This window comes from Bos indicus x Bos taurus, chromosome 15, assembly GCF_003369695.1.
Source record: "Bos indicus x Bos taurus breed Angus x Brahman F1 hybrid chromosome 15, Bos_hybrid_MaternalHap_v2.0, whole genome shotgun sequence".
Taxonomy (NCBI): Eukaryota; Metazoa; Chordata; class Mammalia; order Artiodactyla; family Bovidae; genus Bos; species Bos indicus x Bos taurus.
This window is the reverse complement of record NC_040090.1, coordinates 29,306,611-29,331,706: the sequence shown is the minus strand read 5'-3', so window position 1 is coordinate 29,331,706 and position 25,096 is coordinate 29,306,611. Positions and strand designations below refer to the sequence as shown.

General features: G+C 53.5%; 1 protein-coding gene across 4 annotated transcripts in view; it reads right to left on the bottom strand.

The window, feature by feature from the left end:
- The window catches only part of GDPD5 (glycerophosphodiester phosphodiesterase domain containing 5), a 91,498-nt gene extending 67,424 nt beyond the window's left edge, over positions 1 to 24,074 (bottom strand). For 2 of the 4 annotated variants that reach the window (XM_027562871.1, XM_027562870.1), the window contains exons 1-2: positions 23,229 to 24,055; positions 1,621 to 1,702 (exon numbers count right to left, since the gene is read on the bottom strand). The gene's annotated coding sequence lies outside the window, so the exon portion shown is untranslated. Of the gene's footprint in view, positions 1 to 1,620; positions 1,703 to 23,228 lie in introns of all 4 variants that reach the window. The other 2 variants (XM_027562875.1, XM_027562872.1) reach the window with 2 other exon arrangements.
- Between the last annotated feature and the right edge of the window lie 1,022 nt (positions 24,075 to 25,096).

Here is a 25,096-nt window from a genome sequence, read left to right as displayed (position 1 = left end):
TTACGTTGGATCGGCCAAATGGCAAAACGCAAACGAACTTTTTGGCTAACCCAATAGTGCGCTCTTCTCATCTCGGCCTCAATTCACCATCCTGGCCTCCCACACATGGGAGCCGCAGCCAAGTGGGGCTAAGTGCCTGCCCCAGGGACTCCACTCTCCAGCTCCACACCTTTACACAACCAGTTCCCCCTGCATGGAATGCCTTCCCACTAGCCTCGGCTTGTCGAACTCCTATAGATCCCTCAGTACCTAAATGGGGAATGCTGCCAGTTAGCAGTAGGAGTCAGGTCCTAAAGTCAGCATATCACGAGTAATTGCATCTGGTCAAAATCACCCTTGACTATGTATAGCTACCATTTGTTTACAATGCCTAGGCTTTGTTCTAGATATTTCCTGTGTTTTGATTCATCTTACACTTCTGGCAGACTGTATTTCCAAAGACATTGGCACTAATAACTCCCAGCCAACACACTCTCCTTAGAACTCTGACACTCTTGCCATGGAGAGGTGGGGTCTATGTTATTACCCCCGACTTGAATCTGGGCGGGTTAGGACTGGTGGCTAAAGTGACACTATAAGATTTCCAAGGCCAGGTCATCAAATGGGATGCATACTGTGGGGAAGCACAGATGAGCTCAGAGAGAAGCAAAGCCCAGAGACCACATGGGTAACCTTGAGCCAGAACTGCTCAGCGGAGCCCAGCTTAAATCCTGAGCTATAGAAACTGTGCGGTAATCAAGTGATTGTTCTTACATAAAGTCACTATGTTTGGGGGTGATTTGTTATATAACAGTAGTAACTAGAACATGATTGTCTCCTCTTTAAAGCAGAAGAATCTGAGGCACCGAGAGGTTAAGCAACTTGCCCAAGGTCACAGAGCTAGTCACCAGCAGACCAGGATTTGAACCCAGGGAGCTTAGCCTGAGTCCACACTATTCACTGCCGTGCCATACTAAGCCTGCAAGGTCCGAATGGTCTGCAGGCTCACAGCAGGCCTCAGGGAGTGGCTGCAGAATAAACAACCAAGAGAAGGGATGTGCAAAGAATAGCTGAGTGAGTGTGAATGAAAGCAGAGTAAGCTCCCAGGTGCAAGGCAAGGGCCTTAGAGGAGCCCAAGCCATGCAAATGAGTTGAACATGACCCCCTTGTCACCTGGAGAAGGCGGTAATGAGGGAAGCCTGGCAGATGCCACCCACCTCTGCCCTTCATGGATGAGCCTGAGATGTCTGCCTCCCTGCTCCCCACCTCCCTCAGCCCTGCATGCTGCAGGATCAATCCTGGAGAGCCAGTGCCTCCTAAGATCAAGACCTGCGGATCCTGGAGCCTGCAATGGGAAGGTGCCAGGCTGGGAGGCGGGAGGCCTTATTCTTACCCTGGCATGGCCAAGGCCTAGCTGTGTGAACTAGGACAAGTCCCTGGTCCCAGGTGCTCTCCAATGACACTGTTGCTGCTGTTGTTTTTTTAACTTGTTATTTTGTGTTGGGGTAGAGCCAATTAACAATGTTATAATAGTTTCAGGTGAACAGCAAAGGGACTCAGCTATATGTATACATGGATCCACTCTCCCCCAAACTCCCCTCCCATCCAGGCCACCTCCAGTGACACTGTTTCAAGACTCACCAGATGCTGAGTTGGTCTGGTGGATGGGGGCTGAGGTGAACTTCAGTATGTGGGTCCTACAAACCCCCAAAGGGATCTGTGCCTAGGAGGAAAGCAGATAACAAGAATGAATCCCCCTACCACTCCCTGGTGGCTCTTTGCATGCTGGGGCATTTTCTCGTGCACCATTTCTAATCCTTGCAGCAATTTAATCCGGTACAATATCAAGTGACCCAATAGCAACTAGCACACTTACCACTCAACTGGTGCTGGAAACCAGGAATCCAACCCAGGCCCATTCAACCTCAAAACTCCTGCTCTTTCCACAGCAGCAAGAGACAGGAGCAACCTAAGGATCTATTGACGAACAAATCGATAAACAAAATGTGGTATATACATACGATGGAATGTTATTTGGCTTTAAAAAGGAAGAAAATCTTATCACATGCTACAACATGAATGAACCATGAGGACATTATGCCAAGTGAAATAAGCCAATCACAACAAGACAAACACTGCATGATTCCACTTATACGAGGTATTTACAGGAATCAAATTCATAGAAACAGAAAGGAGAATGGCGGTTGCCAAGGGCTGGTGGGAGGATGAGGAGTTATTATTTAGTGGGTACAGAGTTTCAGGTGTTTGAGATGAAAACATTCTAGAGACCTGCTGTGCAACATGTGAATACAGTTAAGAGTATCAATGGTATTCTTATAAATGATTAAGATAGTATATTTTAAGTTATGGGTTTTTTTGAACCACAATCCCACTCTTGGGTTAGAGGGGGAGATTAGGAGAGGTTTTAGAGGGGAGAGTCCAGGCAGGCTTCATGGAAGAGGGGACTTTTGAGTTGGGCAGGGCTGGGGCAAGCATAGATGAGTCTGGGGCATACAGACAAAGGCTTGGGGCCTTTGGCCCTTGCCTTCCTGACTCTCAGGATCCAGCTGAGACCCCAGCCCACTCCAGGCCCCCACGATCTCCACACAGATGCAGCACCCCACAGGGGAACAAGCACTGGCCTGGCCTGCAGAAAGGATTTCTTGAACACCTACTATATGTTCCCAGGCCCACTTACTTCATGACCTCGGGCCATCCCTGTTCTTCAGAGGCCTCAGTTCTCCCATCTGTACAATCAGAAGGTTACCCAGAATTCCTTCCAGTTCTCACTGGGAATAATCTGTGAGAGGGAGGGGAGGTGGGAGGTACCAGTGACCTGCCAAAAAGGGCACCAGGACACTACTGGTCAAAAGAGCAAGAATCAGAAGCTGCAGCCTTGGAACTTCCCTGGTGGTCCCGTGGCTAAGACTCCAAGCTCCCAATGCAGGGGGCCCGGGTTCAATTCCTGGTCAGGGAACTAGATTCCACATGCCACAACCAAGATTTGGTATAGTCAAATACACAAATATATTAAAATTTAAAAAAGAAGCGGCAGCCTCATGATCCTGCCCTAGGCAGCCTTTGCCCACTTCAAAGAGGAAGGGGTTTGGTTTCATTCCAACTCTACACACAGGGGCCAGTGCCTGCTACGCTGTGATAGGATCACAATCCCACCTCTTAATCCAGTACTGGAGTGACACAACTGCACTGAGAGATAGAGCCCTCCATGCCCAGGGCTCTCTCCAAGAACCCCGACTCTCATCTCTCCCCTAACTCAGGAATCCTCTGTCCCCAGAACAGACAAGGTGGGACGGTCCCTGGTCCCAATCCCAGCTCAGCCAAGTACTACCTGGGCCTCAGTGTCCTCGTCTGCATTTCGGGGACACAGATACCTCCTCTGTGAGGGTCAGAGAGGGCAAGGACACAAAACGCTGTGCCCAAGGTCTGGCATGCAGTAGGTGCTTAATAAATGGCCGCCATCATCGGCTCTCTTTGCAGACGATGTCATTTTCATCGATCTGTTTGTTCCTCTCAGAGGCTGGTTTGTTTGTCTGAATTCTTCCCAGAAGAGATGTTCCTCAGCCTTCCTAGGGGAATGCTGAGTGATGCTCCCCAGCCAGCGGCAGGGAGGAGAAGGGAGGAGCAAAGAGCTTCGCCTGATGGAAAAAGTCAAATCATCACCACGTGGAAATGGAAGAGAACTCCCAGGGAAGCCCAGTGGCTGCCCCAGCACCTTCCATCCACCCTCTCCCTCCCTCACCCAGGGGGCACTCACGGTAGCCTCAGATCCTGCTTCCTAAGCTCTCTGAGGCCTGGCTGTGAGGCCTGGTATGATCAGGCTGCTACTTAAATCGCACAAAGCCTTCTATTCTTAGCTGAGCAGCACCAAACTCCCTCCCAGCTGCCTGTCAGTGCTACCAGCCCCTGGGGCATGGGCCTGGGGTCAGTCATGACCACAAGGAGGTGGCAGGCAGCCTGGTGACCCGACTCAAGCCTGAGGCCTGCATGAGGGCGCCCTGACCCTGGATGACCAGGGGTCCACAGAGGGGTCGCCTGGGCTAGGGGGAGATGTGAATCAGAGGATCCATGAGGTTACTTTTGAGTCTAGTCTGCTTCTCAAAGTCTTGATTTCAAAGAGCCAAGATTCTAGGGTTCCATGATTCAGTGCTTCCAAGAGTTGGGGACAGAAAGATTCCATGGTTCTAAACGACCAAGTTTCCAAGGTGCTGTTGAATATCTGAGGCTGGGCTTAGTGTACTCACTCCCCACCCTTCCCTTTAAGAGGCAGAGGATGGCTGGCTCCATCCTGATCCTGGAGTCCCCGGCACGAGCATCACATACAGCTCACTAGACTCAGCACTGGGATCTGCAATAGTCCGCGGCCCCCCAGATCTGCTGGGGGCAAGAGTTCCTAGGGAACTTCCTCCTAGGGAAAGGAGATGGGGATGGGCCAAAGCTGCCCTGAGGCCCACTATCACCAGACACTGCTGGGCAGGGCGTCTACTATCAGTGTCTGCCCTGGGCTAGCAGGACCAGCATACACCTGTCAGACAGGTCTGGAAAGGCTAGGTGACCTGTCCAAGGTCAAAGCTGGGACGTGGAGGAGCCAGGGTGAGAACTCCAGGCCTGGCTGGCTTCAGAGATCATTCCTTGACTCACACTGCTTCATGTTAGCTCACAGCTTCCTGGGACAACCTTCCCCAACATGCTCTTTCAGATGCAAAACTGAGGCCCAGAGAGAGAAAGGTCAAGTGCTCAAAGGCACAGGGAATTGGTAACAGAGCCAGGCAGGACTGTTCCCACCAACTGTCCCCCATGCCCTGACCGGGTCCCCGCCACTGATCCTTCTCTAAATCCTCTCTTTCTGCCCACCCGGAACCAGGCTTCAGGGGCAGAGCTCTGTCCTGCTCTCTGTCGCCAGCACAGCAACTGCTCCATCGGGTCATCTGAGGGACGAGCTGAGAATCAGGGGATGGGATGCTGGGTCATGGCCTTGTGCCCAAAGCTGGCCAGCTAAGCACAAGGAGTGTCAAGGTCTGGCGAGTGCTGATCCAGTGTTGGTCAGTTCACAGGGGCATTTGTCAGAAATACTCAGAGGCTGATTAACCAGCTGTCCCATTAAGGAAAGTAAACGAGGCCTCACTGAGCTGGCGTCACAGAGCCTGCTGGTCACCAGAACAGGGAACAAACACAGCCTTGGCTTCCTGAGCCACTGGCCTGCACTCACTATGTATCAGTGGTGCTTTTTGCTTTCCAATAGAGTGTGTTTTTTTTGTTTGTTTTGACTGCTCCAGGTCTTTGTTGCAACATGAGGGATCTTTAGCTGTGGCATGGAAATTCTTAGTTGAGGCATGCGGGATTTAGTTCCCTGACCAGCGCTTGAACTCAGGTTCCCTGCATTGGGAGCACAGGCTTCGCCACTCGACCACCAGGGAAATCCTTCAATAGAGTTGTATAGGTAATTCCACAATGCTGAGAGTTAGGCGTCGCTTACCTTCCTTCTACAGGAACAAGGAGGTCAGGGACTTGCCCTAGGCCACTAGCAAGAATGCAGAGTCAGGGCTGCCCCATCCCAGAGAGAATGCCCAGGTGACTCAGAGCCTCCCCTGCTGGGCTCATGAGTGGAGAATGTATCTAAGTTGCCCTGATCATTTTATGGAGCTTAAGAGAAATTTCCTCTTTCCTGCTTAGAGAGAGATCACAGACCAAGTATCTAAAAAACCAGTTGCTTTGTTCTGGGCTAGAACTAAATCTTTCTGCAAATCAGTGGCCTACTAAGTACCTGGCACCAGAAGGTGTCCCTCCTGCTGGGTAGTTTGATTTGACCTCACACCAACCTCAAAAGCTTTACAGCCTAGGCTGAGCCTCAGACTGACCATGTCACAGATTCAAGGTTGCACACGTAAGGGGTGGAGCTGGGACAAGAATTCAGGTGTGTCAGGGCTTTTTAAGCCGGAGGGGTGGGAAAGAATAGATATTTATATCCACTGGGCTCTCTTTTCAATAAACTCCTTAAGTCTATGCTGCCCCCTCACTATATCCTTCTCCCTGCCCACCCCCTCCCCTGCCCCCAACCCCGTGCCAATGGAAGCAGAGGGAACATCTGTGATGCCAGTTGTCTACCTCCAACCCCCAGTCCTGGTGGGGCCAGAACACCATCTGGGAGCCACTCAGGAACAAGGGCATTGAGAGGGACCCTCAGAGCTCTTGGGGAATGGAGGCTAGGTGCAGCCCAGCCCTATACCTCTGCGCCCCCATCCTGGACAGGTGGCTTTGACCAAGCACTCCGTGTGACAGGCTGCAGGCCCCCCAGAGGGGTGTCCCAGGCCCTGTTGAAATAAAGCAGCAGCCACACCAGAGACCTGAGTTGCTCCCACTGACAGCTCCTGGGAAGCAGAGGGGAGGGAGGGTGATAGTCTTGTTTTGCCCTCAGGGACACAGGCCAGAGTCCCCGGGATAAGACAAGCCTGTTGAATCCAGTCTGTGAGCAGAACAGAAAAGTTGAGGAAGGAGCATTCTGACACATGCCCCACCCTTTCCCAGGGGCCAGACTCAACACTCTGCAGGCCTCTGGGGTGCAGCTGGGAGGGGTGGTGTCTGGTCCCAGGACCTAGCACTGCTTTTCCTCCTGTCAGAAGGCACACATACACAGGAGTGCAAACACGCAGGCCTGGCCTGCCTGTGCAACATGTACATAATTCATGGGCTCTGATCGCTTTGGCCTGGATAAAGTATACCCTACAGAAGCCTGCACGGAGATTAGCGAGTGGCCACCCGGGAGCACTTCTGGGAAAGGGGTGAGTCCCCAAAGGGCTGGGGGATTGTGGGGGGCGAGGGTCAGTTTACTATATGCTTTCACAAGTTTTATCTCATTGAATCTTCAAAGAAACCCAGTGTGGGAGTTACTATTGCTCCCATTTTACAGATGAGGAAACTGAGGCTCAGAAGTCAAGTAGCTTACCCATTTTCACACAGAAGCAGCAGAGCTTCCTATCCTGCACCAAGCTGCTTCATGCAGGCAACCCGCAACCCCTATCTAGCTCAACTCCCCTCTGCCACCCAGTTTGGGGCCTTAGAAGAGCCAACCATGAGGACACCATGGCACTTCATCCTGAGCTCAGCAGACTGGATGCTGAAAGTAAGAGAGAATGAGGACTGAATTCCTCCAGCAGAGTCAGCCTGACCTCTGCCCTGGCAAATGTCTGGCCCTTGCCCTACTAGGGCTTCCCAGGAGACCTCAAAGCTGGGGGATAAACAGTCTGATCCTCCCCAGCACACATGACAAGAATTCCCAAGAGCCCTTCAGAGCTGGAAGGGACATACTAGGTGACCTTGAGCCCAACCATGAGCAAGAGCAACTCAAGGTCCAGAGCAGGAAAGGACTTGTCCAAGATCCCATGATGGAAGAGTCCAGTCAGTCCACAAACCTCCAGGTGGGCAGCAGCCAGGTGCTGGGGACACCGGGATGAATGGCTTGGCCCTCAAGGTGCTCCCACTCAGCTGGTGTTTGGACCCTTGTGAGCTGCCCAGCTTCTCCAGCCCCATCTCCAACATCCCACCTCTCCTCCCTCTGCTTCCATCACCCCAGGCTTTACACAGGGTCCAGAAGGTGTAACCTACCCGGTTGCCACCTCTGTACCTGTGCTCCAGGCTGTTGCCTTTCCAAGAATGGCCTTCCCGGCTGGCCAGAGCCTGTCTACTCCTCCAACCCCCAGGTGACCTCTGCTCTTCTGTGCAGAGACTAACTCCAGATTCCTGAGCCCAGCTCAGGCCAACAGAGCCCAAGGGAAGTGCTCCTTCCCTCTTCTGAGCCTCCCCTCACTCCTGACAACATCAAGGAACTCCTTCTGTGTGAAAATGGGTAAGCAACTTGACTTCTGAGCCTCAGTTTCCTCATCTGTAATATGGGAGCAATATTAACTCTGTCTAGGGTAAATGTTCCTGGAACTGTGTCCCTTACCCACCTCTGGACCAGGGACTACAGAGCCACTGAACTCAGCAGTAACTGCATCACCCACCTACCTCCCATGAAGACCCCTAACAATAAAAAACAAAAACACTTCTTTCTTTTAGGGCTAGTATTTGTCTTTCTTTAAAAACCCTTAATGGGCACAAGGAAATGAAATGAAAGGTTCTTAGTCAGACGCATCTTGGCATTTCCAAATGCTGGCTGCACGCCTGGCACCCAGGAGACGTCTGAGAGATTGTGTTTGGTGGATGAAAGAATCAAAATATCTCCACCATTCACTTCCTCCTGTTGCCTGAAACTCCACCATTATTACCAATTCTTTCCTGGGGCTAAACGGTCCTCCCGCAGATCCACTCTCAAAAGGTAAGCTGCCCAGGGCAGAAACAAGCTCTAGCTGAAGCCTTCTGTGTCAAATTGGAAAGTGAGGGTATACAGAACAGCTCTCCCCTGAGTTTTCTCCAGGCTATCAGTCCCCAGACCCTGCTCTGCAACAAAGCAGCCGTGTGTTCAGGCAAGCTTGGGAAAGGCTGGTGGCACCCGTGCCACAGGATGGGGATCCCTCGTGCACATCAACACAGTAAAGGCCCTGAGAAGCCCTGCTCTGAGCTATGTGGCCTTACATTTCCCAAATCTACGCGTCCTGGGGCCCAGAACCATCCCAGGGAATCAGGGCTCCGCAGAGCACAGTCCAGGCAGCGTGGACCAGATGGTGGGCCCAGGCCCACTGCAGGACTAGTATGTGTGCTAAAGGCAAGCCCACACTCCCCGCTGGCCGATCCAGAGGCAGATGATCCTGCCCCAGCTTTGTGACAGAAGCAGTAAATGAACGGGGCATCACAGGGCTTGCAAACGGAGCACAGGAGAGGGAAGAGGTCACAGGCCAGGCTGGAGACCTGAATTCCCACTGAAGTTCTGTGCTCCCTGCTGACCACTGGGCAAGGGACCTCCTCCAGATGAGCTCAGTTTCCATTGTCTGCAAAACAGAGATAATGCTATGCTCAGGGCTGCTGTGAAAATGCAGTGTGGTGCTACAGGCAGAGGTGGATTATAAACTGTAAAGTCCTGGGCCAGCATGTGCTGTGTACATCATGATATACCTGTGTGTGCTCCTGGGAGGGTGTGGTCATGTCTTGATTGATCACAAGCCACTGCAGAGGTCCTCAATCAGGATGGATAGATGATGGATGCAAGACCCAGAGACAAAAATTTCTAGTTGAATAGCTACGAGTGAATGAATCAATAAAGCAATTCTAATAAGCTCAGTTGTCCCATTTCTCAGTCCCCAACTGGAAGGAGCAGCAAATTAGGAAATACACACAGGGGCAAGAGGGGAGGAAAAAGAGGTGCTGGACCTGGCAGATGTGTGGGCAGGGAGAGAAGAGTCAGGAACCCACAAAGGCAGAAACTGTTGTTGAACGAGAGAGCAGTCCTGGGTCACGGGGTGCAGGAAACCTGTGGGGTCTCAGCCGGTCTCGGCTCTCCGAGCAAAGCAGTCAGTGTTCACCGTCCCAGGAAGTTAACCAAGTGGGCCTCGTGCAGGGAAAGGAAGCCATCACTCCTTTTCGAAAAGGTTTCCAACCCAAACTATTAGACGGCTGTTTTTAAAGGGAACAGGAAGTAGGAGGAAGCCTCAGGGACACAAGCCTTAGCTGCCTGAAAAAATAGGCTCGGATGGTAAAGAATCTGCCTGCAATGCAGAAGACCTGGGTTCGATCCCTGGGTCAGGAGGATCCCCTGGAGAAGGGAATGGCAACCCACTCTAGTATCTTTGCCTGGAAAATTTCATGGACAGAGGAGCTTGGCGGGCTACAGTCCATGGGATTGCAAAGAGTCGGACACGACTGAGCAACTAACACTTTACATTTTTATACCAACTTATCAACATATTCATGCACAGAACAAACTTTTTTTTTTTCTTTTTTTCTTCAGCTGCACGGGGATCTTAGCTCCCTGGGGATGGAACCCATCCCTCCAGCACTGGAAGCACGGAGTTTTAACCACTGGACTGCCAGGGAAGTCCCAACAAACATTTTGAAAGTGCCTACTGTGTGCCAGATAAGTGCTGTTAGGTGCTGGGGGGAAGGGATACCAGGCCTCATCGGACAGTGTAACACATTGAAGACCTGGATAGACTAATGAAGTGTTGGGTCACTTGAGGATAGTGAAGGAGGTGTTGGAGAAAAAAGCCACAGACAGGAATTCTGGAGGACCAAGCTAAGTCACCATGTGACCTCAGGCGAGTGACCTTCCTTCTTTGAGCCTCCACATTCCCATCCAAAAAGTGGGGCAGATTAAAAAAAAAATCACTTAAAGTACTACTCTGCACCAGGAACTGGACCAGTGGTTACAGATCTTATCTAATGCACACAGCCAGCAAGACAGCTGCTGCTATTTGTGGTGGGGAACGATTGTCCCTTTTACAGATGAGCAAATTGAGGCTCAGCTGGTTACTCACATGCCTGAGGGCAGAGAGTTGGTGGGAGCCAGAATTAAAACCTGGAGAAGGCAATGACAACCCACTCCAGTGTTCTTGCCTGGAGAATCCCAGGGACGGGGGAGCCTGGTGGGCTGCTGTCTATGGGGTCACACAGTCGGACACGACTGAAGTGACTTAGCAGCAGCAGCAGCAGCAGAATTAAAACCCAGGTTTGCCTGACTCCAGAGCTCCCCCTCTCTGGCCCTCCCAAGCAAGTCCCACGCTGCCTCTCACAGATGGCCGCTAAGGTTCGGTGACATCATGAATAGCAAACTGCTTTGTAAAAGGTAAACTATCCTGTGATCAAAACCAAAGAGAAATCAGTCTTGATCCTCCAGGAAAACAAACACTGAAGTTCACAGGAGCACTGAGAACTAGCTGCAACCCAGAACTCCTGGGTTCCCGATCCCTCTACCTCCTTGACCAACTTCTTCCCAGGGAAAGGGCAGTCCCAGGAGCCCTGGGCAACCTCCCACAGCCCATGCAGTGCCCTCCCAGACTGGAAACGGACTCACGCACGACAACCCCTGTGGCCCTCCTCTGCTGAGGACCTAGATGCCAGGCCTGGTGTGAATGGGGGTAGGGGCTGGGCAGAATCAAGAGCCCCGTGGCTCCTTGGTCCCACTGACAAGCCAGTCACCTCATCTCTCTGAGCCTTGAGTTACCCCACCCACAAAAGAGAGATTAAAGTAGACAGACCTCACGTGGGAAAGGATCTGCTCGGAGGAGGGACTCGACAAATATAACTGACCTTTTGTGGGATGAGTTTAGGTGGGTAGGAGGAAATCCAGGCTCTCAAAATCCCTGTTTGAGGAGGCAGGTGCTGCCCTACCCACCAGGAATCCCCCCATCCCCACTCCCTGTCTAATCTTAAACGTGCCCCTCCTGCTCTCGGAAGCCCCAGCCTGAGAGGTGAGCTCAGCTCCTACCACCACTGCCATCAGCAGGACCCTAATTTACTTCCCAGGGTGGTGGGAGCCCAGGTAAATGAGAAACAGAAAGGGGGGCTTCAGCTGAACTGTACCCATCTTTACTGGAGACATCTGGGACCCTGGGCACAGACATCCTTATAGACCTACTGTGGCCCAGAGAGGCTGCTAACTGGCTTCAGGCCACACAGCAAGTCAGGAGTCAAGTGGGTGCTGGGACCCAGGCCTTTGAGACCTAGCCCAGAGCACTCTCCACTACCCCTGGGTCCCCGTTTTGGAGCATGGATAAAACCCAGAGAGGAAGAACAGTGAAAACAGTCAAGATGAGGCACCCACCCCCACATCATGCTGGTCAGAAGGCGCTGGCCATTGACAACTGGGCTCCCAAGACAGAGGTTGAAAACCAGCACCCAGTTGCTCTGCTGTTCCCTGCCTCACTCACTGAAGGTACTGATGGGCACATTTCTGTACAGAATGGGCTTAGCCTGCTTCTGCACAGGCCTCAACAAAAGGAAGGAGGTTCCAATTGCAGCATGGTGGACTTAAGTTAGACACAAGAAAGAACTTCCTGAGGCAGCATTAGAAACGGACAGTGCAGGTAGAAAGGAAACAGGATAAAAGTGGTTGTGGACTCTCTTCTAAAATACAAGATGCTTGGACTTCCCTGGTGGTCCAGTGGTTAGAGTCTGCCTTGCAATGCAGGGGACGCAGGTTGGATGCCCAGCCAGGGAACTAGGATCCACACGACTTGGAGCAACTAAGCCCAAGTGCCACATCTAGAGAGTCCATTCGTCACAATGAAAGATCCGCATGATGCAAGGAAGATCCCAAGCAGCCAAATAAATAAATATTTTTTTAAAATACAAGATGCTGTCTTATCCATCAGGGCTTCCCAGGTGCCGGTAGTGGTAAAGAACCCGCCCACCAATACAGGAGACATGAGAGACGTGGATTCGATCCCTGGGTCAGGAAGATCCCCTGTAGGAGGGCATGGCAACTCACTCCAGTATTCTTGCCTGGAGAAGCCCAGGGACAGAGGGGCCTGGCAGGCTACAGTCCAGGGGATCGCAAAGAGGTGGACAGAGCTGAAGTGACTTAACACGCATGCACGCATCTCATCCATTAATTCATTTTAGCTTCAAAACAGACCTGGAAAGTAAGTGTGGCTACCCTTTTTTTCTGTTTACCCTTACTTTCTAGGTGGGTAACTGAGGCTCAGAAAGTGTAAGTAACTTACCCAGTGTCTTCAAAGCTCTAAAGAGGCAGAGCTGGGCTGCAAAGCCAGGACTGACACGGCAGCCGGTTGAGATCAAGGCACGACCACACCCACCCTTGGCATCTCGCTGCTCCTCCTCAGTCTGTCGGAGATTTCCATCCGGGAGAAGAGGGAGTGCTCAGTGGTGGCCAGCTATTAAGGAGAGGGCTCTGCATTCTAGGACTGCCCTGCTGTCCCCACAATGCCACGCCCCAAAGGCCTCCAGACACTTTCCACGCAATATGGCCCGATACATCTTCTGTCTGACTATGCCCCTGAGCTCATCTGACGCCAGCCTCCCCGTAGCTTTTGCCTGACTCCTGAGATAAGGCTGTCCCTGGTAAGACCACCCTGGAAGCTACCTGCAGCCTGACCTAGGGGGAAGAGGCATGGGCCAGGGTGAGCCCCGAGGTCCCCGCCTCCTCTGCAGCAACAAGTGAAGGGGAGGCCTGGCTCCTCCAGCCACGCTCAGCAATCTCCGAGTCACTACCGGGCCCTGGAAGGGCTTAGCCCTGTTCCACTGCTGGGGAAGCAGAGGGCCAGAGCAGCCAGGCCACTTGCCCACAGTCAAAGAATAAGAAATAATTCAATGAGAAACTGAGCAGGGATTCAAACCCATGTCTGTCTGATTCCAGAGGCCATGTGTGTCACCAGAGCATCATTCCACCCTGGAGCATCATTCTAGCCTGGAGCGTCTTCCTCGCGCTCTGCTTGCTGCAGCCCCTAGGGCCACGCTTCCGAGCCTTATGCTTCCTCTTCCTAGAACACCCTTCCCACCCAATTCAGACCAGTAGAGTTCCTAGCCTATCTTTTAAGATTCATTTCAAATGCCCCCTTCTCCATGAAGCCCCCCGGCTTCTCTCATTCTCTTCCGAGCTCCTGTGTTTTTGCTTGCATCCTGCTCAGAGCTGCCTGCCCTGCCCTGTGAGGAAGAGACTTGAACCACACCCTAACCATTCCCTGCCACCCCAGCCTTGGGGCTTCTTCAGGGTGGTGACACCCAAGTCTTCTTCCTCCCAGCTCTTCATGCAGACTTGGTGGTAGAACTTGGGGACATCTCATCCAACTGCTTTTTTCTTTTTTTTTCTGACAAATAAGCCATTTATTCTCAAGCAGAAAAAAAACAAATATCCATTTTGATTTTCAAAACACCCTAGACATTTATCACATTAAATCAGTTATTTGATTATGGTCATCCCTCGGTATCTGCGGGGGACTGGCGACTGCTCTCGGACACTGAGCCTTAATAGAACGAGAGGCTACTTCTCACAGGACGTGATTTGCCTGGGAGGACGTGGGGCGGGGGGAGGTAACTGACAGGTAAGTGTCCACAGCGGGGTCAGGCTATGGGGAACGGTCACAGCCCTCGTCACCGGGGCAGAGTCTAGACTGAGGGCGGTGACGGTCCCCGTCCTCTCATTAAAGGTCCGGCCACATCGTGAGTTCTGGGCTCCCACTGTCTTATTTGTGATAATGGTAAAGACCGTTATTTCCTGGGCACTTCCTGCTCACCAGGCACCGTCCCAGGCACTTTCCATTCATTGACTCATCAATCCTCACAACAACCCTGTGAGGTACTCTCTGCTATTCCCAGTTCAAAGACGAGGAAACCCAGGCACAGGGAGGTTAAGGGACACAGTGGTTAGTCCCCCAGCCATATTACGGCAGAGTCAGGATTTCAGGAGAAAGTCTGGTTTTAGAGCCTGTATTCTAACCACTATTCCATGCTTCCTGACCAAAAGGGACAGAGACACACGCTGGAAACTCACAGCTAGGTCCTCTGAGGACCAGCGGAGCTGGGCCAAGTGGTGGGGATGGCGGCCAGGGGCCTGGGCACCAGTCTCAAAGGGGTGCTCAGGCCCCTCTGGTGAGGCAGAAATAGAAAGATGGGTGCCCCCAGCACTCCTCTCGGAGAAGACTGTGGAAGATGGGATGCTCTGGGGTGCGGGCTGAGATCCCCTTTGAGAGGGATAAACTCAAGTATCAAAGATGAGCCCTAAACCGCATCCCGTGGAGGGTGAGTCCAGCACACCTCATAGGTTTTACCTGAAAGCCTTGTGTTTGTTGTTTGCCTCTCTGGGCCCAGCCCACTTTGCATCGGGGCCCCTGGAGGCTGAGGTGTTGAGTTATCTGCTGTTGGTTTCTGGGAGGTTCACCCAGTGGGAAATCCCAATGGGAGACTGGAGGAAAGAAGGGAGTGGAAGTTTTATTCCACCACTGGGGCTCCTGGGTTACCTGGGTCCCTCTCCTGCGGGCCAGAGCCTCTGTCCTGATAGCTGACCACTTCCTCCTGGGGTACCTGCAGCCCTGGGCAGGAACCGGCCCCCTGCAGCTGTGCTCCCTTTGCTGGTTTGCCACACCCCGTTGTCTGAGCAGCTCAGTCTGGGCTCATACACCCTCCCTTGTTGAGCCAGAGCAGAGGTGACCAGGTACTGTTGCCAGTGACCCCTTTTTGCAGTCTTTCTTTCCCCCTCAGAGTCCCCTCTAAATGTGCATGGAACAAATGATTACATAATAGGGGTTTGCAGGGGGCATGTTACTAAGTGTGCAGACCTCCGCTCTCTCAGCCTGGGCCAGCACTCAGAGCAGGTTGGGAGCAGGGAGCAGGACTGGGCCATGAAGGCAGGAGGCAGAGTTCACTGAGGTCCGCCACGGCCAGTGTGAGCACTCATGACACGCTAGGCACTGTGAACTATACACCAAGCACTTCATTCACTTCTCAGAACCTCCCCAAGGACGTTGCACATCCTATTTGTGCATTTTACAGAAGAGAATACCGGTGCTCAAAAAGCAAAGCTGAAATGACTCTCCCAGGGTTGTATTTCCAGTAAGTGACAAAGCCAGGGCTCAAATGCGACTTTCTCTGCTTCTGAAACCCATCCTGGTAACTACCCTGAAATAATTTTCTTGGATTGGCTTTCAACAGAGGCAGCTGACTTAAATGGGGTCAATTATTGGTGAGGGCCACACAGAGGCCTCCAATGTCTCCCCAGTACCCTCCCCGAGATGAAAAAAAAAAAAAAACCTCTGGCATTCTTTAGTTCTTCCAGGTGGGACGGGGCCCCAAGCAGGCGGTGCAACTGGGTGTCCGGGTTGGAAAAACAAGCAGATTCAGACAAGGCTTCATTGTTAAGGAGAGCTTGACTCTTGGGCCATTAAACAAAACCAAGCAAGACAAAATGCTTGCTGCCTTGTCTTATCTCTTAGAGAGAAGGGGGATGGGAAGGGCCCCAAGACTGGCTGCTGATCTCTCCCCACGCCAGCCTCCGTCTCCAAGACCCAGCTTCAGGTGGCTGGGCCAGTAGAAAGAGCAATGCAGGGGGAGCCCAGGGTCTGCGTCCAGCAAGCTCTGCCACTGTCTGTGACCTTCTATGGCACACTGCTGGCATGGCCAGTGCCACACTGGTGCTTCCTGCACATGGCCTCATTTGGTCTCTATGGTCCTTTCAGAGAGAGATGTTATTTCTGTTTTCAGATGAGGACACTGAGGCTCAGAGAAGATACTCAAGCAGGGATCAGAGGGGTGTTGGAATCTAGGTTTATCAGATTGCAAAGTCTTTCCAGTCCCTGTTTCTCCAGGGAGGGCAATACCCTGGAAGCAACGAGCTCCTTGTCTCAGGGATGTACGGCTATCACCCGGGGATGCGGTAGGAGGCATGCTGCAGAGGGTAGCCAAGTGGTTCTCAGTCTTGGTTGTGCTTTGACGTCACCTGGGGAGCTTTAAAAACTATTGTTGTGTAGGTCTTGCCCCAGGAGTGGGGACCAGGCAGGACTTTTAAAAGTTTCTGCAGTGATTCTAGTGTGTGCAGCAAATTTGAGAGCCATGGACCCAGATGCTCACTATAACTTCTTCTACCCCACACCTTATAAAGGAAAGAAGGGCTTTGTTACCCTGACCTCATTTTACAAGAGAGGCAAAAACCAGGCAAAATATAAGGGCCAAGGTCGTGTCCTTAGGGCCCACCATCAGCTGTGAGTTCAGGCAGTGTGAGGGGACCCTGATTTTAGGGTGCCTCTGGGGTGAACTTTTTAAAAGATACTTGGGGGGTCCTGGCTCCTTTGTCAGTGGAAGAAAAGTTTCTCTTTGAGCCTCCTGGGTGGGAGGGTGAGGCAAATTCTTCAAGGCCTTTTTTTCTTTTACATAGAGTTCACTCATTCAAAAGCTAAACAGCTGTAGGATTAACGCTGGAAGACCACCTCTGCCGGAGGGTGTGCTTTGGGAGCAAGAAGATAAAAGATCTCCAAGCAAGGCCTGTTTATTCTTTTCCGTTGGAGATTTGGTCCCAGGCCTGGGAAGAGCTGAGGCTCTCAGACCTCGACCCACACTTTCTCCCACCTGCCTCCTTGCTGCCCTCCAGCAGGATGTCACAGATCCGGCGAGACAGCGTGGGGCAGGGGGAAGATGGAGGCCTGTGGAGTCCAGCAGACCCAGGGTCTGCCCAGGCAGGGACTCCTCCTGGACAGGAACCTCTCCGGTGAGTGCGTGTGTATGCGTGTTAATTGATACTTTTCAATGCAGTTCCAGGAGCACCGCCTCCAGGAAGCCCTTCCGGACTCCATCTCTGCCCTGCCCTGAGCAAACCCAGCCCCTGGCCTCCGCCACACTGTGTGTTGTCACCGCTTCTGTGTGCTCCCCTCCCTTCTGTGTGCTCCCCTCCCGAGGAGGCCGCATATTCATTCATTATCCAGGGCAGCTGCCCTGTGCCTGGGACTCATTCCCTACATCCATGCTGAGCACCTATTCTTTCAGACTCCGGTAGGTGCTCAAGATACAGGCAACAACAGCACACATGCACTGAGTGCTTATTATGTGCCAGGCATTTTTCTGAGTGTTTTACATGAATAATGCATTTAATCCTCACCACAACTATAACTGTGCCCATTTTACAGATGGAGAAACTGAGACCCAGAGAGGTTAAATCACTTGCCCAAGTCACATGGCCAGAAAGTGTGCACTTGGGCTGTGATTTGAGCATTGCCCTCTAATCATCCACAGATGTCCATGGGATCGGCCCCTGCCTTGGGAGCTCAGTCTTCACAATTTGGAGGTTTTGTATCTGTGTTTACTTGTTGAATGTCTATTCCCCTCACGGACCAAAATCTCCAGTCATGTTATGTTTTGTAACATGTAATCATGTGTGTGTGCAGGGGAGAGGGAGACAAAATGAACACTGCTTCCCTTAAAGGAAGGATTCATTCTGCTCAGCATCTGCTACCTGGACTCCAGACGGCTCCTCCCAACTGGGTCATTCCTGCTGTGAAGGTCTGGGAAGGACCAGGTCCCTGGACATCCCTCTTGGTCCTGACCTCTGCCTAGAACTTGGCCTACCTACTGGGAGGGTGGTGGGAGTGGCAGTTCTCCAAATCCGATCTTCCAGAGTCCTCCCCAGGTGGCAAAGCATCCTCCTGGAAGAAGCCTTCCCTGCTGCTTGGCACACCCTCCCTCCCAGCCTCAGTGGCTGGGCTCTTCCATCAGCTTCTTACCGAGTCACTTGATCACGAAGCAACTGGGGGGACGGGCAAGGGGACTCACACTGCCAGAGTCTGTGTGTCAGGCCTGGCACCTGCCTCCCATCGTCTCATTTAACCCCTGCAACACTGTGATTACTGGTGACATTTTATAGAGAAGGAAATAGGTACAAGGATTGAGTAACCTGCCTAAGGGGCAGCTTGCACTGGCTCTCCTGGGACGGGGTAGAGGCACCCACTCTGTGCCAGGCACTCTGGGAGCAGGGGGAGAATTGGGTGGCAGAGAATCTGCTTCTAACTGGCTAGCAAGGGAAGCAGACCTACATAAACCCAATCCACAGACCACAGCAGGCAAGTAAGGGCTGTGGATCTGTAGAGGAGGAGTCCTGGAAGCTTCTAGAAGGAGACATCTTCAGGCCTGGCTTGCTTCCTGATTGCTCCACTCCCACGACCACCACAGGAAGAAGGGCAAGCCTTGGCTGACAAAGTTCTGGTGCCCCGTGGGTCCCGCCCTGGAGGCTGCAAAGGGAGGAGAGGCAGCTGCTCAGCCAGCTGCCCCGCCAGTGACCCCACTGTGACCAGGCCCGCCTGCCTCCAGCCCTGCCAACCTGGCCTGGCCCAGCCGGCTCCCAATCACAGGGTCGTCTCGGCCCAGTTAATGACCATGCTCCAGCAGCCCAGGCCGCCTCCCTCCTTCAGGGGGAGGAGGCAGTGGCTAACTACAGAGCCTGCTGGTCCAGACAGCGCCTGGGCCAAAAATCACAGCCGCCCATCGTACCACATCCTCTGGCTCTGATGCTGTGGTCTCCTCCCCTACCTTCCAGGGTCACAAAGGACACTGCAGAAGGCTGGAGCTCTGGAAGCTCGGATACCCCACTCCCCTCCCCACAGACCCGGGGAAACAGGACCACAGATGGGTCTGATTCACCCCAAGTCATACAGCCAGCCAGTGCAGGGTCCAGGGCCCCCTGCTCAGCCCAGCACTGCCCTTCCCTAGCCCTGGGAGGAAGGACCCTTTCCAGGCTTTTTACATGTGCAGTTTGCTCTCGAGGTACTTGGGTGGAGTTGAAGAGGCAGGACATCTAAGAGCTGCTGTGCTGTCTGTTCAGTTGCAGATAACAGCACACTCCTGACTTCTCCCACCATCTAGCTGTGTGACCTTGGGCAAGACAAGGAGCCTTTCTGAGCCCTAGTTTCTGGGGCATAACAGTAGCTTCCTCCCAGCGTTGTGAATGAGAGGGTCTGTAAAACAGCACCGTGTCTAGCTCAGAACAAGTACTCAAGAGCATTAGCAATTGCTCATATCACCATCACAGTAGAAGTAAATGAGTGTGGATACATATTACCAACTGTAAAGTGGGATGCAATGGTAGGAACTGTTTATACTATTACTACGAAGTGTGAAAGATTTAGAGGCAGTGTGACCAGAGGCTTGGGTAATCCAGGAATGTTTCTCAGTGGGGGGTGGAGGGATGGTGGGGATTTATGTTCTGAATTGGGCCTTGACCGGTGGGGAAGTGGGCAGAGAGGAGGATGGTCTGGACAATGGGAAAGAAAAGTGAAAGTGTTAGTCACTCAGTGTCTGACTCTCTGCGACCCCATGGTCTGGCCATGGACTTCTCTGGGCAGGAATACTGGAGTGGGTTGCCATTCCCTTCTCCAGGGGATCTTCCCGACTCAGGGATCAAAGCCTGGGTCTCCTGCACTGCAGGCAGATTCTTTACCATTTGAGCTATCAGGGAAGCCCATGGATGATGGGAGGAACCCCATAAACAAAGGGGCCACACGTGATGTGTTTAGGAAACAGTAGTAAGCAACGACCAGGGGTCCATGCAGTGGCTTTGGTGGGCAAGACCTTGAACGCACGAAGAGGTCTAGTCTCCATCTTACTGGTAAGAAGGCATCACAGAGGGTTCTCAATGGGGCCCTGTGATGCTTTCTGCAGTGTGAATTCTGTCTGGCATTCAAGGCCCTCCACCATCTGGCCACCCACCCCTCTTATTCACACCCTTCTCTGACCCCACAGATTCATCACCACTCTAAGTTCTCCCCACCTCCCTGCTTATTACACCGGCTCATCTTTCCCGCCATTAGACCACCTTGCGGCTCACGTTCACAGTGAGGCACTCTTTCATTAAATGCCTATCAGGCCATCTTTATGTATATGACCTCACAGTTACCTGTAGCTAACCTCATTTTACAGAGGAGGGAGCAGAGGCCTGGCCGGGCAGGTGCCTTGCTCACAGTCACACAATAAGTAAGTGGCACAGCCAGAATTCAACCTTGAGCTGATGTCAGGACCGCTACTCTCTACAGCAAGTTGCCTCTAGCCCCTGTCTAGACACCTTTCTCCTTGACAAAGCCTTCCGGGATACTCTGGTCCCCAAGAGCCTCTCCCAGCCACCCCTCCTGACCCATTTGGAATCAGGAGCCCAACAGTTTGATCCTTGTTCATCTAGCTTGGTTTCCATTGTTTCCTGCAGGCCCACCTTGCCCCCTTTAAGACAGCTGGGGTTGATAACAGGTCACTTTCTTCCTGTCGCCCCTTTCTGCCATATCTAAGACTTGATCTAGCACTGACAGGAACAACCTGCCTTCTCTGGTGGGGTTCAGAAACCCAGCTGACCACAGAGCAATCAATTCCTCCAAGCTGCCTCCCAGCAAGGGGAGCCATAAATTATTTACTGCACCTTTGTGGCTAGGGAGGCCAGACAATGGGCCAGAGGGAACGAACACCCACTCCCCCCAACCCTGAAGGGGCCAGCAGCCCTGAGGTGAAGGGTCAGAACCCAAAGCCTCCTTGCCAGGACCCCGAAGCAGATTCAAAAGGGTTATAGGATGAGGGCGGTGGCCCAGGGGAGCCTGACCCTTACAGCTGAGCAAATCCAGGTCTGTGAACCTGCAACAGTAGCCTCCATTCCTACCCAAGGCAAGTCTGAGAATTTCTCTGGCTTTCCTGGTCAAAAATTCAAGCTTCCTTTTCTTACAGGGAAGGAAATAGCTATCTGGCCACGTGCTGTATATTTAAACCTCACAACAACCTTGTAAAAGAGGAGTTCTAATTCACAGAGAAGCAGCTGGGGCTCAGAGGAGTGAAGTGACTTGCCCAACACCACATGGCCAGTGGGAGGAATCAGAGCAGATTTCTGCTGCCTGGTGTGACTCACTGCTGTCTGCCCGTGCGCTCAGCCCGCCCCATTGAGTGCTAGTCCCCACAATCCCTTCTCCATCCGGACACCTTCCAGGGCATCTGGTACACAGTCAGCACTCAGTTCCTGAAGCAAACTCAAAGGCTCTGCGCAGATGGTTTCACCTCTCTGAGCCTCAGTTTCCCACACAAGGTAGCCATTAGCAACAAGCCCTGTCTTGGCAAACACCACTCTTTAGCACTCGACAGTGGGCTGGACGAGATGGCCCTATTCTCTGAGCAGGTAACCTATCACCTGCCTTGACTCCATTTTACAGGTGAGGCGTGGAGCCATGGATGCATCCAAGAGACCCCTGGGGGGCGCCCCAGTGTCTCCTGCCTCACTGTGTTCCCGATCCTTTCTACTCCACCATGAAATGAGATCACAGGTGCGAGATTATCTCATCAAAGAGGAGCTTTGTTTAGATGCGGGATTATTATGAGCATTTGAACCCCCAGGGAAGGTGGGGGCTGGGAATCCCAAGCCCCTCAGTTACTTTCTCTTCCAGGTCCCCCAAACACTCACCCCCAGAGACTGAGAGCTTCCAGTCTTCAGCTGACCTCTCCACCCTCCCCTACCTCCTAGGGGCTTTCCAAAGTGGTTTCCCCTTGACTCCAGGAAGCTGGGCACAGCAGGGGTTAACTAGTCCCAGCCAAGGCCACCAGGGCTCCTACTGAGGCCACGTTCCCTTCCCACCAAGAACAAGAGCCCACGGAGTCCATGCCAAGCACTCTTTCATAACATCCCTCTCCGTGCACAACCCCAGGAGGCAACAGGACCCCTGCCTGGGAATCCGGCCCCTGGGACTGTGCCCTTCGCCCCGGCAGCCCCAACCCTGGGAACCTGTGCAAACCCCTGCCCTCCCAGACCAGAGGTGTCTTGCAGATTCCCCTGCCCCGGAGAGGCTGCGGTCAGACTTGAGGTCTGGGCCAGAGGCTGTGGGGCTGCTGATCTGTCTCAGGCCCCAGCACCAACCACATGGATTTTCACAACAGCCTCACATGTGGTCACTGAGATCTTACATCTGGGGTGGGAAAACCCCAGCCACCCATTGAGAAGACGCTAACCAGGGAAGCAGAGTGGATACCCTGAAGGATGTCTGGGAAGGTTCTTCTCAAGTGTACTTCTGGCTCAACCTGTCACTTGCTTTAGGACCTCAACAATTGGTACCCCCTTGTCCCCAGGCCTCAGTGTCCCCCTTTCCAATGTTCAGCATGTGTGCCGGGTGAGTGCTGAGGGCCTCATCTCCTTCAGCTCTGACAGGCTTTGACTTGGGGACCTCTATGGTGTGTTCTCCTAGCAGATAAGCAGCATCTCAGGACCTCCTAGCCTCTTAGAGACGCTGGATCCTGGCACACAGGGAACAGGGCAGATGTCAGGGAGGGAAGCTGTGAAACTGGTAAGCTTCCCATTTCTGCTCTCAACTCTGGGTCACCTTTCCCGGGAGGTGACATGACAACGGGGTGGGAGGGAAAGACCACCTCCCAGCCGCAGGATCAGCTCTCCGAGGGCCCAGTGGCCCCACCTTGACCCCTCCCCCCCACCTCCTGCCTGGCAGCTATGCACTTCCTTTCTTTTCCTCTCCATTCTCTGCTCCTCTCCCTTTCCAGCCTAACACTCCTCCCCAGTCTCAGCACCAGAGTAAAAAACAGCAGGGTCAATCAACCCTGATGAACCTCAGTTTCCCCATCTGTGAGCGCTCTTAACAGCACACAACACCTTTCATCACACGCAGTGGGAGTGAGCCATTTGAGGGATCCTTTGCGCAAGGGTGGGGCGCGGACCCGCACACAATGGGCGCTCAATAAGTGCCCGTTTTCTCCCCTTTTCTCCTCCCTTTCCCGCGCCCCGCTCCTGGCCAGTTCCAGCTGCAGCTAATGCCCCGTGCACACCCGCAGGTGGCCTCGGAGCTGCCAGGATGGGGTTGGAGGCCGCCTTTGCTCGGCATCCGGGGCTCTCTCACCTGCAGCTCTCGGCTCTCTCTTGTGTTCTCTTCGGGGCAAGCCTTCAGCCCCTCGTCTGGGCGGCAGGAAGGTGGCAGCTTCGGCTCGCAGCACCAGCACAGTCTGGCTCAGTCTGACTGTCCAGCCCGCCTGGGACCCCTCACGGGGCTCTGGACCAGGCCGGGGCTTCCTGGACTTTCGCACGGATCCCAAGTCCGAAGTACCGTGTCAGAGGCGGCAGAAGGTCCGAGTTTCGGGGAACCAGAGTCTGGAGGCGTCCGGACTCCTTTGCACTCAATCAGGGGGCTGGGGTGCACCCCGCCTTAACCCTGGCCGGAGGGCTGGGGGCTCCGACACACACTACAGAAAGGCTGTGAGCGAGCCCGTAATCCTGGAACCGTATAGTGGGCCAGGAGCGTCCCGTCCCGGTGCACTGGATCTGGGTCGGGGGTTCGGAGCGTCCGGGCTACACGTCCCGGACCGCGGAGTAGGGAGCGTCCCGCCGGAACCCGGGGCTGGGGCAGGCGGGGCAGGGCAGGGCGCCGGCGAGGAGCGCGGAGCCGCGGCGGCCGGAGCCGGCGGGGAAGTCTTTCTAGGTCCGGACTCGGCTGGCTCCGCAATATGGGGCGGTCCACGGCGCGGCAGCTGACTCCAGGGCTCCGGGCCGCGGCTATACTTCCTCCTCTTTCCTCAGCTCGCTCGCCGCTCGCTTAGTCCCGCACCGCAGCCGCTGCCACCGCCGCTGTCATTCCCGCCGCCCACTCCCACTGGAGCTGCAGTCTGAGCCGGAGCCGAGCAGAGCCGGGGTAGCGCCGCTCAGTGCCGGAGCGCCGGCCAGCACGGCCCCTCCCGAGTAGGGGCGGGATCAGTATGAGGCCCCGCCCACCCGAGCTACAAGCAAGGGGCGGGGCGAGCTCCAGATTCCGCTCCTACCCCCACCCGGCTCAGGTCCCGCGCCGTCGTGCAGCTGGAGCCAATCCGAGAGCGGGAAAAGAGCGGAACTCTGCGGAACGTGGACTCTACCTCGGAGAGGGCAGGGCAGAAGCGGAGAGGTGCAGCAGCAGACTGGATAAGGGAGGGCACGGTGGGATTTTAAAGAGCTGAGCTGAGGGAGAGGGTAACCTGGGGACCCGGATGGAAGTAGGAGTAGGGAGGGCTGGTTTATCTGGGACCGAGGGTGGGCAGTCAAGGGGTAGGAACAGGGGTCGAGGTGGGAAAAGGAACAGGATGGAAACTAGGGTAGTTATCCTGGGGCGAGTGGAGTCCTCAGGAATAGTGAAGCCCTCGATACTGGTGGGATACAGCCTCACAGTATCCTTCTCCCTCTCTGGCTTCTAAGGCTCAGCGTGAGATGAACTTGGATACCCTGAAATATTCAGGTTTCTGGAAGCAATGAAAAATAAGATTTTGAAAATAAAGAGCGGGTCTTTCTTTAACTTTTTTCCTCCTTCCCAGAGCCCACCTGCGGGGGTGGGGGTGGGGGGATGGATGGGGGGCGTCGTTGTCAGTTTTAAAAATAAGACGCTAAAAGCAGAGGTTAGGTAGGGACAGCGCACAGACATCTCTATAGTATTGAGTTTCTGTCCTGTACTCCCACCCCATCCCTCCCCCAGAGCCTTGGAGTTGGAGCTGTGTCTGATTTATCTCTGGGCGCTAGATTCCCCATACAGGGCGAGGCACAGAGCTAGTCTTGGAGGGTTTTGATGTATGAATGACTGAGTGTTGAACGTCCAGCAGGGGCCATGTAAAAGCCATTAATTGGCCTGGGAGGGAAAGGATGGAGGCTACGGACTACAGGTTTTCTGTAAGCCTCACCACCAACCTTGTACTATAGGTACCCCATTTCACTGATGAGGCCACAAAGGCAGAGAGATGTCACCAAGTGATG